Raw genomic sequence first — 13,148 nt, 5'->3', positions numbered from 1 at the left:
CCGCGGGATTTCGGGATTGTAAGAAGTCAATCTCGCAGGATTGACTTTATTCTTCTAAAAGTTATATTTTTATGTCAAATAGAAAAAGTTGTACTTTTTAGGAAGGACTGCTTTTGTTACATGAAGTACTGCAAAGTTACATCTCAATAAGCGACTATCGTTCGGTACGTCAAACGTACTTTAAAAAAGTACAATGCGTCTTAATAAAGCATCGATCGCATGGGATGGCAAAAGGTTTCTGCTCGAAAAATAATGGACTTGATGAAAACGCGTGATGTGGCTCCACTGCAGTTGGTTTTACTGAGATTCAATAATCGTGGATATTTAGTAAAATATCCCCATAAACTTCATCACCTTCTAAAATAGATTCTTACTGGGGTCATGTTAGGGATTTTTGCTCGTGAACTTCAAATTTCGGACAAAACCGATGTCTGTTTGATTTGTGTATTACTCTTATTCAATTTAACTTGCCTTGTTGCTTCATTATCGTCGGACATTGCATCAGTACATTTGATTCGTTACAGCCGGGGGAGAACGCTGGTTGGGTCGCAGTCTCAGTAAAAGTTTTTGAATAATTTCGCTAATTGTACCTTTCACTTTAAAAACACAACCAAAACCTTGAGCAGCTTATAACGTACTGCACTCTCATACGAGTCAGTGTTTCATCCATCTGTCATCCATCTGTCAGTGTTTCTGTCATCTCTTTTAGAGTCTTGTCGAATATATATTGATTATTGCTCAGCTAATTCATTCAATATAATTTTGGAGGTACCATCCACATTTATAATATTAGTTTCACGGTGAAAAATACATCGACAGGCACTTTCTACACGTTAGAGACCTGTAGAAAGTGCATAATTAAAAAATGTCAGGTGTTTCATTGCTTTATTCTTCGAAGAAAAAAAAATAGTGAGCAATTTTAGTATGCTAAAGGTTTTGGGTTCATTCCTTAAGTTTACAGAAACGTTCCAACACTGCATTCAGGCTACTCAAGAGGATTTTTCACTCTGTAATACACTTTCTGAACGTATGAACACTGAAGCTAGAATGAGAATACCAATTCATTCTCAGAAAAAACACACTCTATTTTTATTAGTTTTTTTAAATGGTAAATCTACCGTTCATCATATGAGACCAAGTTTTTTTTTTTTTTGCTCTTCTTGCAGTCACAGTGGAAGGTGATTAAAACTTCAAATGATACTTGTAAAAATATTCGTTTTACGGATGGTAAAAATTGGGAAACGTTTGCATGGAAAACGTTTGCATGGAAAGCGCGATTTTGCTCTAAATCCCGCTAAATATCATGCGGGATCCCGCGGGATTGGAAACCGTAGTAAATATGTAGAGTGAATTGAAGAGAGTTTCTGTGGCAATTTTGAAGTAAGCGTGGTGCTTTTGTGGAACCAATTTATTTTGCTTAATTTTTAGCTTTATTTCAGATTTACACTGCTATAAACTTCTGGATTGAAGAAGTTTCTTTTTTAAATTTAAAGTTTTGATGATTGTGCCAAATTGCTGCGGAATTAGAAAAAAAAAAATCCAGATAAGTTTTAGAACAGGCTGCAGTAAAAATAATGGAGCAAGAAAGTTATTATTGCATTCTAAGAGAGTAGCCTCTAAAGATAATAGTTGAAAACATGGTTGAGAGGCTCGTCTTAAGGAACAGTATAAAATATAAATGAATGATGCGATGAAATAAAAAAAGAAGAATCCATTATGTTTATTGCAATAACGTGAACGGAAAAAAATTAAGCAAATAAATAAATAAATACAAAATAAATAAAGTCCTTATTCTACTAGAAAATATATTTAAACAATGTGCATTTTGTAACACCGCATTAAACTAATGATATTTTTTACGTACGCTCCACCCCGCAAAAAAGGCCATTAATTTCACTGAAATCGCCCATTCAGAGCAGTAGATTGTTACGTTAAAAATGTACCTCGCAGGTATATTACTTTTTGCCAGTTACATAATATGTTCCAGAACATGAAAAATATTTAAACTGAAAAAAATTCATGTTACATGTACCTGAAAAATATCAGCTTTCGCCTTTGATCGGTGCATGTATTGTGTTAAAGATTTTCCCCTTTCTGTGCCTTTTCAGGAAAGAAAAAAAAGTCTGACGTCGATCGAAATCTTTAAGAGATGCTCTTCAGACTCCCTTTAGACTCTGCTCAGGGGAAAATAAAAAAAGTAAATGTATTAGAGTTTTTAAGCGCCTATTTCTTCGGGATTAGAGACGGAAAGTCATCTTGAAGGATGGTCGGCCCGAGAGAAATCCCCAAGGGTAGCCCATTCAATAATCGTCAAGTGTTTTTCCACTTCCTCCCACTCTTTGCAACTGATTGGAAGGAAGATTCAAACTTTTACTTCTTTTCCTTCCACGCATGTCCTCATGAATTGAAAAATTCCGGCTTAATTAATAGACGAGGGAAGCGATGCTCTCTTTTTACCCGATTGGGTGTACAAATTATTTTTAATTTGTGGCTTAATATTTTGCTGAGTTTTAAATATTTCTCCCTGCCAGTGAACTAGGAAAATATAATTTTCAGAATTGCACGAAACCGAGCCTGATTGTTCCAATGGTTTGTGCTCAAGTCCTGGGCAATTTGCTTCCACGTTAGTTCGTTGAAAAATTGACTAACTGACTGCTTTTAAATTCATTGTATCTTCAAATCATAGGAATACTGATTCATCAGTCTTTGCTATTAGCGATTATTTTGTGAAAATACTTTTGCATTTTTAAAGGTACTAGTCATTCAGGGTATCTTTGATCCACTTTTTTTTTCCTTGTATGTCCGAATTAAAAAAAAAAAAAAAAAAAAAAAACTAGAAAGTTCAGTGATGCACTCTGCTAGCAAGGTTATAAAATCAGTTTTCTACTCGTTACTTTAGGGGGGAAAAATCGCAAAACTATACAAAGTAAATTGTAAAGTACACAAGTCCAAATTTACTATTTGATATTTTGGAAAGCCGAGTTGAAGTTGTTGAAATCCTATCAATCATTTAAAGCAAACAACATTATGATTACTTTTCAGTATTTTATTTCCTATATGCATATGGTGAATTTCTCAGTATCTATAACACTTTATTTCAGTGGTTGGAAAAACTACATTTTTTTTTGTAGCGAACTACAACTACAACTACTTTGTTACAAATGTAGTTAACTACAACTACAACTACTTTTTTCAAAATGTAGCAACTACAAACTACTTTTGAAATGTAGTCGCTACTTCGCTACTTTCTAAAAAAATAAGTAAATAAAAAGCATACACATTAGGTTGTCCCTCAAAAAATTAAAGTCAATATTTCAAGTCGTATACCCTCTTGTATTTTTCCTCTTGTGTCAAAACAATTGTGAAAAAAAGTTTAATATAATTTGGACAACGGCAATCCGTGCCGACTTGCACCTGAAAGTGTAAAACAGTACTTGTATGCTATGCCAAATCGAAAAAAAAGAAAAAAAAATTTTTTTTTAGAAACTCGAAATTTCTGTTAATAAAACGTTTCCCCTGTACCCAACACCCCACATGTACCAAAAGAACATTTATTCAAATTAAAAAACATTTAGATATGCCACACTTGACCTAAAATTTATAATTTTATTTAAAAAAATGATTTTTTTTGTCAGTTATCTTTTAAAAAATTGCATATAAATTTAAATAGAATATCAAGTTCAAAAATTACTGGCGAACACATTTACAAATCAACAATTACAAACGAATAATAAATACATAATATAGTATTTTAAATGAAAATTTTAACTCAACCTGGAAAAAATCCATATCTTTGAGTACTATGTGGGAGACTTAAAAATTGCAGGAAAACAAAAATTTCTATTTAACGCTAATTACCCACTTTTCTATTTTACTGTATTTTTTTCTTTTTTTTTCAGCTTGATAATTTCGTAAAATCTTACTTTTCTGAAAATGTGTATCAAAAACTTAATTTTTTGATGAAAATTATAAATGTTAGGCCACGTGTGGGATATCTAAATGGCTTTTAATTTAAATACATGTTTTTGAGGTGCATATGTGGGGTATAGGAGCAATGTTTTATCAACATAAATTTTTACTTTCTAAAAAAACATTTTATTTTAATTTTGCCTAGCATTACAAGTGCTGGTTCTCACTTTCAGACATAATCGGCACTTGTTGCCGTTGTTCAAATTATGATTTTTTTTTTTTTTTTTGACGTAAAAGGATAAAATATGCGACTTGAAAAACCAACTTTCGATTTTTTTTGGGGGGGGGGGGGGGAACCCTTATACACACACACCGTAAGAGGTTTGAACAAAAAACGATTGATAAATTAACTCATCAGAAGACACTATGAAAAATGCCCGTTATCATACTCTCATATACTGTAATGCTGGTATTTATTGTAAGTCCTCCAGAACAGTTCATTTTTTTCCTTTTCTATAACATTTTTAGTAGCTTCTTTTTATTAGGTGAATACTGTCGAAAATTTAAGCCTCGCTAAAATATTTTTATTTTACAATCTTCGGTCTGTTCATATAAAATTTACAAAATTTTCAACTTGCGAAATCACCGCTATCTTCATTTTTGCGAAAATAAGTGCTTTTTTCCATATAAATATTGGTGAAATATGAAAATTACGATGACAAACTAATGGCGTCAAACAGATAGAACGTATGGCGTCAAAATGAAATGCCTAAGGTCAGCTGGTATTTTTATGAGTCTTATTTCTCATTGCATCTGATGATGTACCTTGTGTAAAATTTACGCCAGTTAAATTCGTTTGAACCTTGATTTTTTTTTTTCAGTTTATTTAAAAGTAGTTTCCAGAAATCGCTACAAACTACTATTTTTTGTAGTTAACTACTCACTACACTACTTTTTTAGTAGTGCGCTACACTACAAACTACTAAAAAATGTAGCTACTACAGTAGCGTCGCTACTTGTAGCGCGCTACTTCCAACCACTGCTTTATTTAGTAATACTACTTACAAGGAAACATTACGGTCTCGGAAATTCAGATCGGGATGAAATTCAGCAGATTAGTAGTACCCATTGAGAGTGCCCAAACAGTAAAGTAATAAAACGCACTAGGCAGAACATTCCGAGAAACAGTCGAGGCCCATTCCTTTCCCCGACTGTTGATCCTTCTATTCTGCTTTTGAATTTATGATTTGTCTTATCTGTGTACGGTTATAAAACTATTTCAACGGTGTAGTTATTCAGTAGTACTTAATAACATTCTAAACTACTAGGCTTATACATTTTTCTTTTTAGTTTTTTTGTTTTTTACGCAGTCGGGTTTTTTATTTTTATTTAATAATTTTTTATTTGACACTTTTTAGTTAATTTTCATCGACTTAGTTATTATGGTTATGATACGGTACATTTCGCAATCTTGTCATTTCATTGAGAGGGTTTGTTTGTATCGTGAGGTCTATTAAGTAACTTGCGGTGGTCTAAACTACTGATAATTAGTCCCTCTAGGGACCTAACTCCGCTTAAAGTACATGTGCTTGGCCTTCGGCAAAAATGCGCGAACTTAAGTCAACCACAGCACAGCTATATAAATAGCTTGTATAACTCATGATGACGCAAAATCGGAAACGTCCCCCCACCCCCCGTCAGTCAAATCTTTCATGCAAAACTAAAAAAAAACCTGTCGAGAAAGTACACGTTGGGAAACTCAGTCCCTTGAATCAATGCAACATGTTAGAGATGAAAATCGAATTAGTAGACTTTCTTTCGTTTTGTGGTTATTGCACGGGTTTATTTTGATGAGGACTACAATCTGAGTGTCTTGCCTTCGTTACGCATAATATACTTTTTATTACAGTACAGAATACAAATAAAGACCGCATGAAAGAATTCACTTCAGGGAAGAGGGGAAAGTACATCCGGAGCGAGGGTGTCTTGAACCACCGCCTCAAGAGGGAGAAGCAATCGCTTAGACCACTCGGCCACTAAGATCCTAATTAGTAGATTTAGTAAACAAAAAAAATCAGGCAGCGAAAACTACCTGCGTTTGATGCACGCAGGTAGCGTGCGACACAGTGTGCAACACCAAACGTGCGCCGATCCCGAACTGCCATATTTTGTCAACTGGTTGTTGATATGGTGAATTTTGATTACTGTCATGTTTTTAGTGATACTCCCAAGGTTAAGACAAATCGATTGACGTAAGAATTGTCAAAATCGACTAAGGCGTTTAGCCACTAGAACGCCACATAGAAACGGACATACATACATAGACTGATAAACACATTACCCTTCTTTGCGTCGCGCACGCGCAGTCGGGTAAAAACAACCATACTGTCTCTCATTATAAAAATATCGCTAAAAAAAGGAAAATAACTTTCCCACTGCGTTGAACATGATATCAAATGTGATTTATCTGTGATTGCACTTGAAGGGGTCGCATCAGAAATGTGCCAAGCCACAAGGAGTGACTTTTGGATCAAAATTTTTATTTCTTATTACTAAAATTTAAATACACATGACAATGGATTATGTCATTTGGAGAAAAACATATCTGTTTTTAGTAATGCAGAATATAGAACGTATAATGCCTTTGAAATATTTCACAAATATTTTTTATAAGTTGAAAATTGGCATAACACAATCTTGCCCCGACCCCTTCACTGGATAATAGCTAGAAAGTAAAAAAAAAAAAAATAAATAAATAAATAAAATAAATAAATAAAAAAAAAAAACGTTTTTCTGTTTGGGGCCATATTATCATCTCGTACTCAAAAGCTAAATAAATGCTCTATTGTGATTAAAATAACGGGTGTTTTGAGCCTTTCTTACTGTCGAGCCTCCCATGGGCTTCCCCTAAATATATCTCTTTGTGTTCTACCTTTAACCGTGTTCTTTTATATTTACACTAATGTGCAAAAATTAAGAACGAGACGGTTTTTTCAATATAACTTTGTACAAAAGCTTTCCAAATCAACTCATTTAATACCGTAAGATCCTCAATACGTAAGGACATGTGTAATGTAAGCAACACTTACTAAAAGAGAAATCAGAGGGATAAAAAGAAGCTTTATTGGAAAAGTAGCATGGAGCGCAATGCGACTGAAGACCGAAACATAACTGTGATGGGTGTCCAGCAAGAAACATCCGGTCTTTAGTAGGGGATATGATCTCCCCCGACTGCTAGGCAGGTTTCACAGCGTCTGCCCATGCTGAGAATGAGGGTGTCAATGAGTTGTTGAGGCATTGCTGCCCATTCGTCTTGCAGCTCCAATCGAAGCTCCCGAATCGTTACTGGTGATAAGGTGCGAGCGGCCAAGCGTCTGCCTAGAAAATCCCATACATGCTCGATGGGATTGAGATCCGGAGATCGTGCCGGCCAATCCATACGTTCAATATCCTCACTCTCTAAGAGCTGTTCGGCAGCTACTGTGCGATGACATGGTGCATTGTCGTCCATGGAAAGGAACTGCGGACCCATAGCGCCTCTAAAAAGACGCACATATGGAAGAAGAATCTCGTTACAATAACGGGTCCCGTTGACTGAACCTGCGTCGAAGATGTGAAGGTCTGTACGACTACCAAGCATGATGCCTCCCCAAACGAGAACACCACGACCTCCAAACCTGTCCCCTTCAATGATGTTCGAGGGATGATTGCGGCTTCCCCGCTCTCTCCAGATAAGTATGCGATGAGAATCACTACTCAGACTGAATCTGCTCTCATCTGTAAAGAGTACTCGTCCCCATTCATTGTCTCTCCAATTCCGGTGTTCCCGGCACCACAGAGAACGCCTTCTCCGATGGGCAGGCGTTGGAGGTACACACCGTACAGGGCGTCGTGCAAACAGACCACTACCGTGCAGTCTTCTGGCCACGGTAAAACGCAATGTCGGTCGTCCAGTCGCCTGTGTCGTGTGTCTAGCGATTTCTCCCGCTGTCTGCCGCCTGTTTCTTCTGGCCTGTAAGACAATATACCGGTCATCTGCGGGTGTGGTTCCTCGTGGACGACCATTACTGAACCCCCGGATAGCTGTTCCTGTAGTTTGAAATTGTCTCCGAAGTCGTGAAACGATGCTGTGAGCAATTCCGAACTCTGCAGCCACACTTGTCACACTGCAGCCTTCCTCCAACTTCCCAATGATTCGACCTCGGGTAAAAGCATCCAGATGTCGCCTAACAGATTGATTATTCGCCATTTCTCGCTGAGGCAGCAACTCGGTGTGATTTTAACTGCTATACGGCGTGCAATCTCTTTGCCAGAAATACTGATCTTACACCGACAACATGCTTTATACTACTCAGACACTCCCCCATTACGTCTGCCTGCATATCTGCGCATGTGCTACCGTACATCACCTTACTTAATCTCCTAATTGGTCTTTCTGTCCGCTCTGCCTCTTCGTTTAACTGATATGCTAATTTTTCGACTTCGTCCTTAATTTTTGCACATCAGTGTATATTATATCATACATTGTGCGTGCCGTATATTTAATGTTTGTAATCTCTTTAATTTCTGCTACTTTGAATGTAATTTATATCATTAAAAACTAGACTTGTTCTTTTCAGTATTGTAACGTCCATATTGTAACGTGTAGATGCTTGTTCAGGTTGTGTGTAACATGGTATAGATCATTTGAAAAAAATCATGTCTTTCTCTAATTATCTTTCAACCCATGTGACTACAATCACGTAAATAAAAAAATAAAATTAAAAAAAAAAAACAATATTTTTATCCATTTCAAATGAACTGCAACGGTTAAAGAAAAATGATGAATAAAGCAAAAAGTAAAAAGGTTCGAAATGAACTGATTGTACTGCACTAAGAAAGAGAAAATTTGAGATTGATTAGGAGTTGAAGATGAAAGTAATTCAAAAAAAAAAAAAAAAAAAATGCGATTTTCTCACAAGTGCATCAAAACAAACTGCTCACCGTAAAAAAGAACGGTCGTTTATTTTTTAGGTGAATGAACGGATCCGTTCAATTTTAAGAATTCATTCTTTTTGAACCGTTTGCTCATGAACGACTCATCCTTTATACACATGGTTTATAAGATTGAAAATCAAAAAGACACATAGGTAAATTTCTCTGTGGAGCCTCTACTACATCTCGATGAAAAAAGTAAATTGTTATAGCGAAAACTAACAAATGTGGGAGGCATTCTACAGTATAGGCAATAAGGCGACATAATATTTTCATGTGCACTGCATTGATTTTTGAAATTATAAATATTCATGTGAAACCGATGGAAAGTTTCATTAATAATCTCGTGAATACATCTCAATGCATAAAACAGAATATTTTAGTGATTTATTTTTTCGACTACGAGAGAAAGAGAGATATTTTTAAGAATGAAATTCTCCACCTTCTCATGCCTATTTTCCAGAAAATAATTACATTACCTCTTGGTAAAAAAATTAAACAATAATAGGCGATCTTTAATAGACATAATTTTAGTGTTCCGCGTCATTGCTAATATTTTTCCGTTAAAAAAAAAAAAAAAGCGACCTTGAAAATAGCACTTGCTCCGTACGAAGTATAGAGATTTATAATCCACCGAAATTTATACAAATATTTGAGAATGTTGGGAGGAGGAGGAATCATTTTACAGTAAAACATAAAATGTGAACAATAATGAGCGATCTTTAATATGCATAATTTTAGTATTTCTTGTAAGTACTAAAATATTCCAGTTTTAAAAATAAACTGCGCGCTTGTAAATCAAACTCGCTTCGTAAGAAATGTAGGGATTTTAAATCCACTATAATTAATACAAATGGTTGAGATCGTTTGTAGGAGGAGAAATCATTTTACAATAAAACATTTTCAGTCAATTCCATCATGTAAAATGGGCAATAATGGGCAGCTAACGTGCCATAAATTCTAACAATAACATATATGGCAAAAAGCAGGAAAGTTGCCCTCTAAAAATCAGAAAAACCCTCGTGATATTAACCTGGAACCCCTAAACAGTTCAGAAATCTTCCAAACAAAAGCAGTCATTTTTTGAAATTAATCAGGATCGTTCCAAGAAAATATACATAGGTTTATAGGAGTAACTTGGCCCCATTCTGTTTTACCAGGAAAGCTCCTCAAGCATTTTAGCAACTGTGGTCAAAGCTAATGCAAGAAGGTATCGAATTTCTTATTTGTCTGCAATTCTTTCAAAGCTACAGTATATAGAAACTACATTCGCCATCATTCGGGACTCAATCAATCTGGACGTGCCGTAATTGAGCTACAGGTGAAACACTTTATAAGAACACAGGAGTTCATTTTGACACTGGTAGCTAGAAATGAGAAGTCTGTATTATTCAACTTATATAGCCATTCAAGGAAACTCGTTCTCAAAAATACTTAATTTTGACCGGAAACTGGTGTAAACCCGTAAAATCGTGGAACACTGTCCGGAAATAATCTGTGACGTTTCGGATTTTTTTTACAATGCGTAAATATTAACAAGGGGTCTCCACCCCTGCTTGCTTCGCTCGTCCACCCCCTTTTGTCACCGATGGTGGCTCAGTCTCCATCGGCGGGTAACAACTATGCTTTTAATGTTTTTAAGTATGTCAGGACATCAGTGGATGTCCTGTATCCAACGTTTTCAATATTGATCTGGTCACTAGCGCAGTCGGAAATTCCATCTGGTTTTTTGGTCAAAGCAGTCCTTACCAGGGCTTCGGAGTCGGGGTGAAAAAATTCGATTCCGGCAATGAAAATTTTAGAACCTCTGACTCCGAATTATTTACCTCAAAATCAGTTCGACTCCGACTCCACAAGCTATGGCGGACTCTGAAGGAAAATGACTGATTCCGACTCCTGAAACTATAAACTTTCGACACCCGACTCCGACTTCTTCACACCAAAATCAGTCTGTCTCCGATTCCGCAGCCGTGGTATGTATTACTATAATAGCATTGGCTATAAAGAGTAAAACCAAGGTCTCTGGGGGGCGTCCCCTACCCCTTTCCTGCGCCACTGGACCCGGTAGACAAAGCCAGTCCGGGGGAGATAGGATTAGAACACCCACACAGACAGTCACGCGGAGAAGTTTTAATAGTATAGATTCCTTCTTTTTCATCCTATTCAAGCTGGAAAAACAAACATTACTTCTAAGTGGAATAAACGTAATACCAGTTTTCTGTCGGCAAATTTTAAGATAAACTTTCAAAATTAAAAATATTATTATTCTAATATAAAACTATAACTACGAAAATCCTGAGTCTTGATTTTTTTCTATTTATTCTAGAGAAACACATGAATAGTTTTGATCGCAAAAAACATTTCTAACATCTATGGTAATCTATCTGTCAAAGTGGTTAGTAACTTTTTTTAATCGAAGGAGTTAAATCTGTGAAGGTTGCGATGATTTTCAGACACTATTTATTTTCAAAAGTTAAATAAACGTGACATTTAAAATTATGTAATGACGTATTAATAGTTTGAGGCATAATGGCTTCATTTGAGTTCACCTAGCTTTAATTATTTTTCCAGCCCACTAGCACAGTAGCATCAACAGTTAACTGAAAGAAAAAAGAAAAGTCTGTGTCCCCTCAAACGAAGCCACTATGCCTCAAAAGGTTAACTGTTATTCATAGTTTATTTTGATAAACGTTTTAACATTTAAAATTCCATTAAATGCTGGAAAACAACTTTTTGAAACAGGCTATGGAAAACGAAATACTATACAAGTGTAGAACAATACTGCCGAAGGAACGCAAAGCGCATTATCTGCACAAATGCGATTTTGAAACATTTGAAGAAACGTGTTTAGGATTCCAGACAAACGAGGAAAAATCCCAACGAGGGAAATGTTGGAATTTGACATTTTTTTCTTGCTTTATTTTCAGAGAAAACCAAAAAGAAGTTTGCGCAATAAAGCTGAAGTACAATAGTTGACAAAAATGGAAAAAAAAGAAAATCGAAAAATTTTCTGTTACTGCACTTTACCTTTCCACGGCAGAATTTGAGTAAACATTTTATCACATTGAATAAAATGAATGATAGACGTTGATCATTCATTTTATTCAATATAAACATTGATAAGCATTTATATAAGCATGCTCATATTATTTACTGCAATATGTTACATTCAAAGTGAAAGAATGACAAAACAAAAAAAGCAGCTTCAAGGCTACAATGAAGCTCCTTCATCAGTGCGAAATGTTCAACGCGTAACAGCGAATTTGCAAGTGAACGTCACAGCACACTCATTCACATCTTTGCTGTTGAAAGTAAAACGTTTTTGCACTAATGTCTGCTTTTGCACTGATGAAAGCATTAAAACGGCGGTTTGCTGTGCTTTCTTGACGATTTATATTCTGCTGACACTGAATATGCATTTTATTTATATTTTATCAAGTAATATTATTTTTTAAAAAAAAAGAAAACATTATGGCATACTTCCTCACATTTCTCGATAATTCAGAATATGCCCATGCCGATTTCAGATGGATTTTACCGGTGCTGTTACTACGTATGCGATGTTAATAATACGTTTGTTTGCAGTAGCGTACATAGACTTCGGTGCCCCCCAAGAGAGTTAGTTATAAGTGCACCCCCCCCATATAAGAACGTTCCTTTTAAATTTTAACGTAGTGTTATTTTTTCAGAGCGTGTGCCCTCACATCTCATGCGCCCCCCTAAGCTACGAGGGTTGCGGGGGGGGGGGGATATGTACGCCACTGTTTGCATGTTTGAAGCAGATGTCCACGTGCAAGAGAGTGAAATCCTGTTTATGACTGCTTGGCGTACATTTTGGCGAAAGTATTTCACGTACAACATGATTACATTTAGTGAAAGTAATAATACGCCACTCAATGTTTAACCAAATCTTGCCAGTAAAATGAACTGCTCTTTTCCCTCGCGAGAAAAGACAAAATCTTAAGTTGTCATGTGCTATTTCTATGAAAAATCGGCCATTGTGTTCGAATTTACTTCCAGTTAGAGCTGACAATGATATTGAAAATCTCAACTATTTGACAGCGTTTCGTTTTCGTTTCACGTGCGCTTGGATATTTAATATACCTTAGCTCAACGATCCGCCTGCCTTTTCCGCGACACTTATTGCTCACACTTCGCCTAACACCCAAAACGAAACATCGACAGCAGGAGGCCCCCAGAAGGAAGAGGGGGCTCAAAATCAATATTTTCCGCCTCCCCTTGCTTTTCAATGGTCGAGTCCGCCA

This window comes from Uloborus diversus, chromosome 3, assembly GCF_026930045.1.
Source record: "Uloborus diversus isolate 005 chromosome 3, Udiv.v.3.1, whole genome shotgun sequence".
Classification (NCBI taxonomy): domain Eukaryota; kingdom Metazoa; phylum Arthropoda; class Arachnida; order Araneae; family Uloboridae; genus Uloborus; species Uloborus diversus.
Note: the sequence above shows the minus strand (reverse complement) of the source record.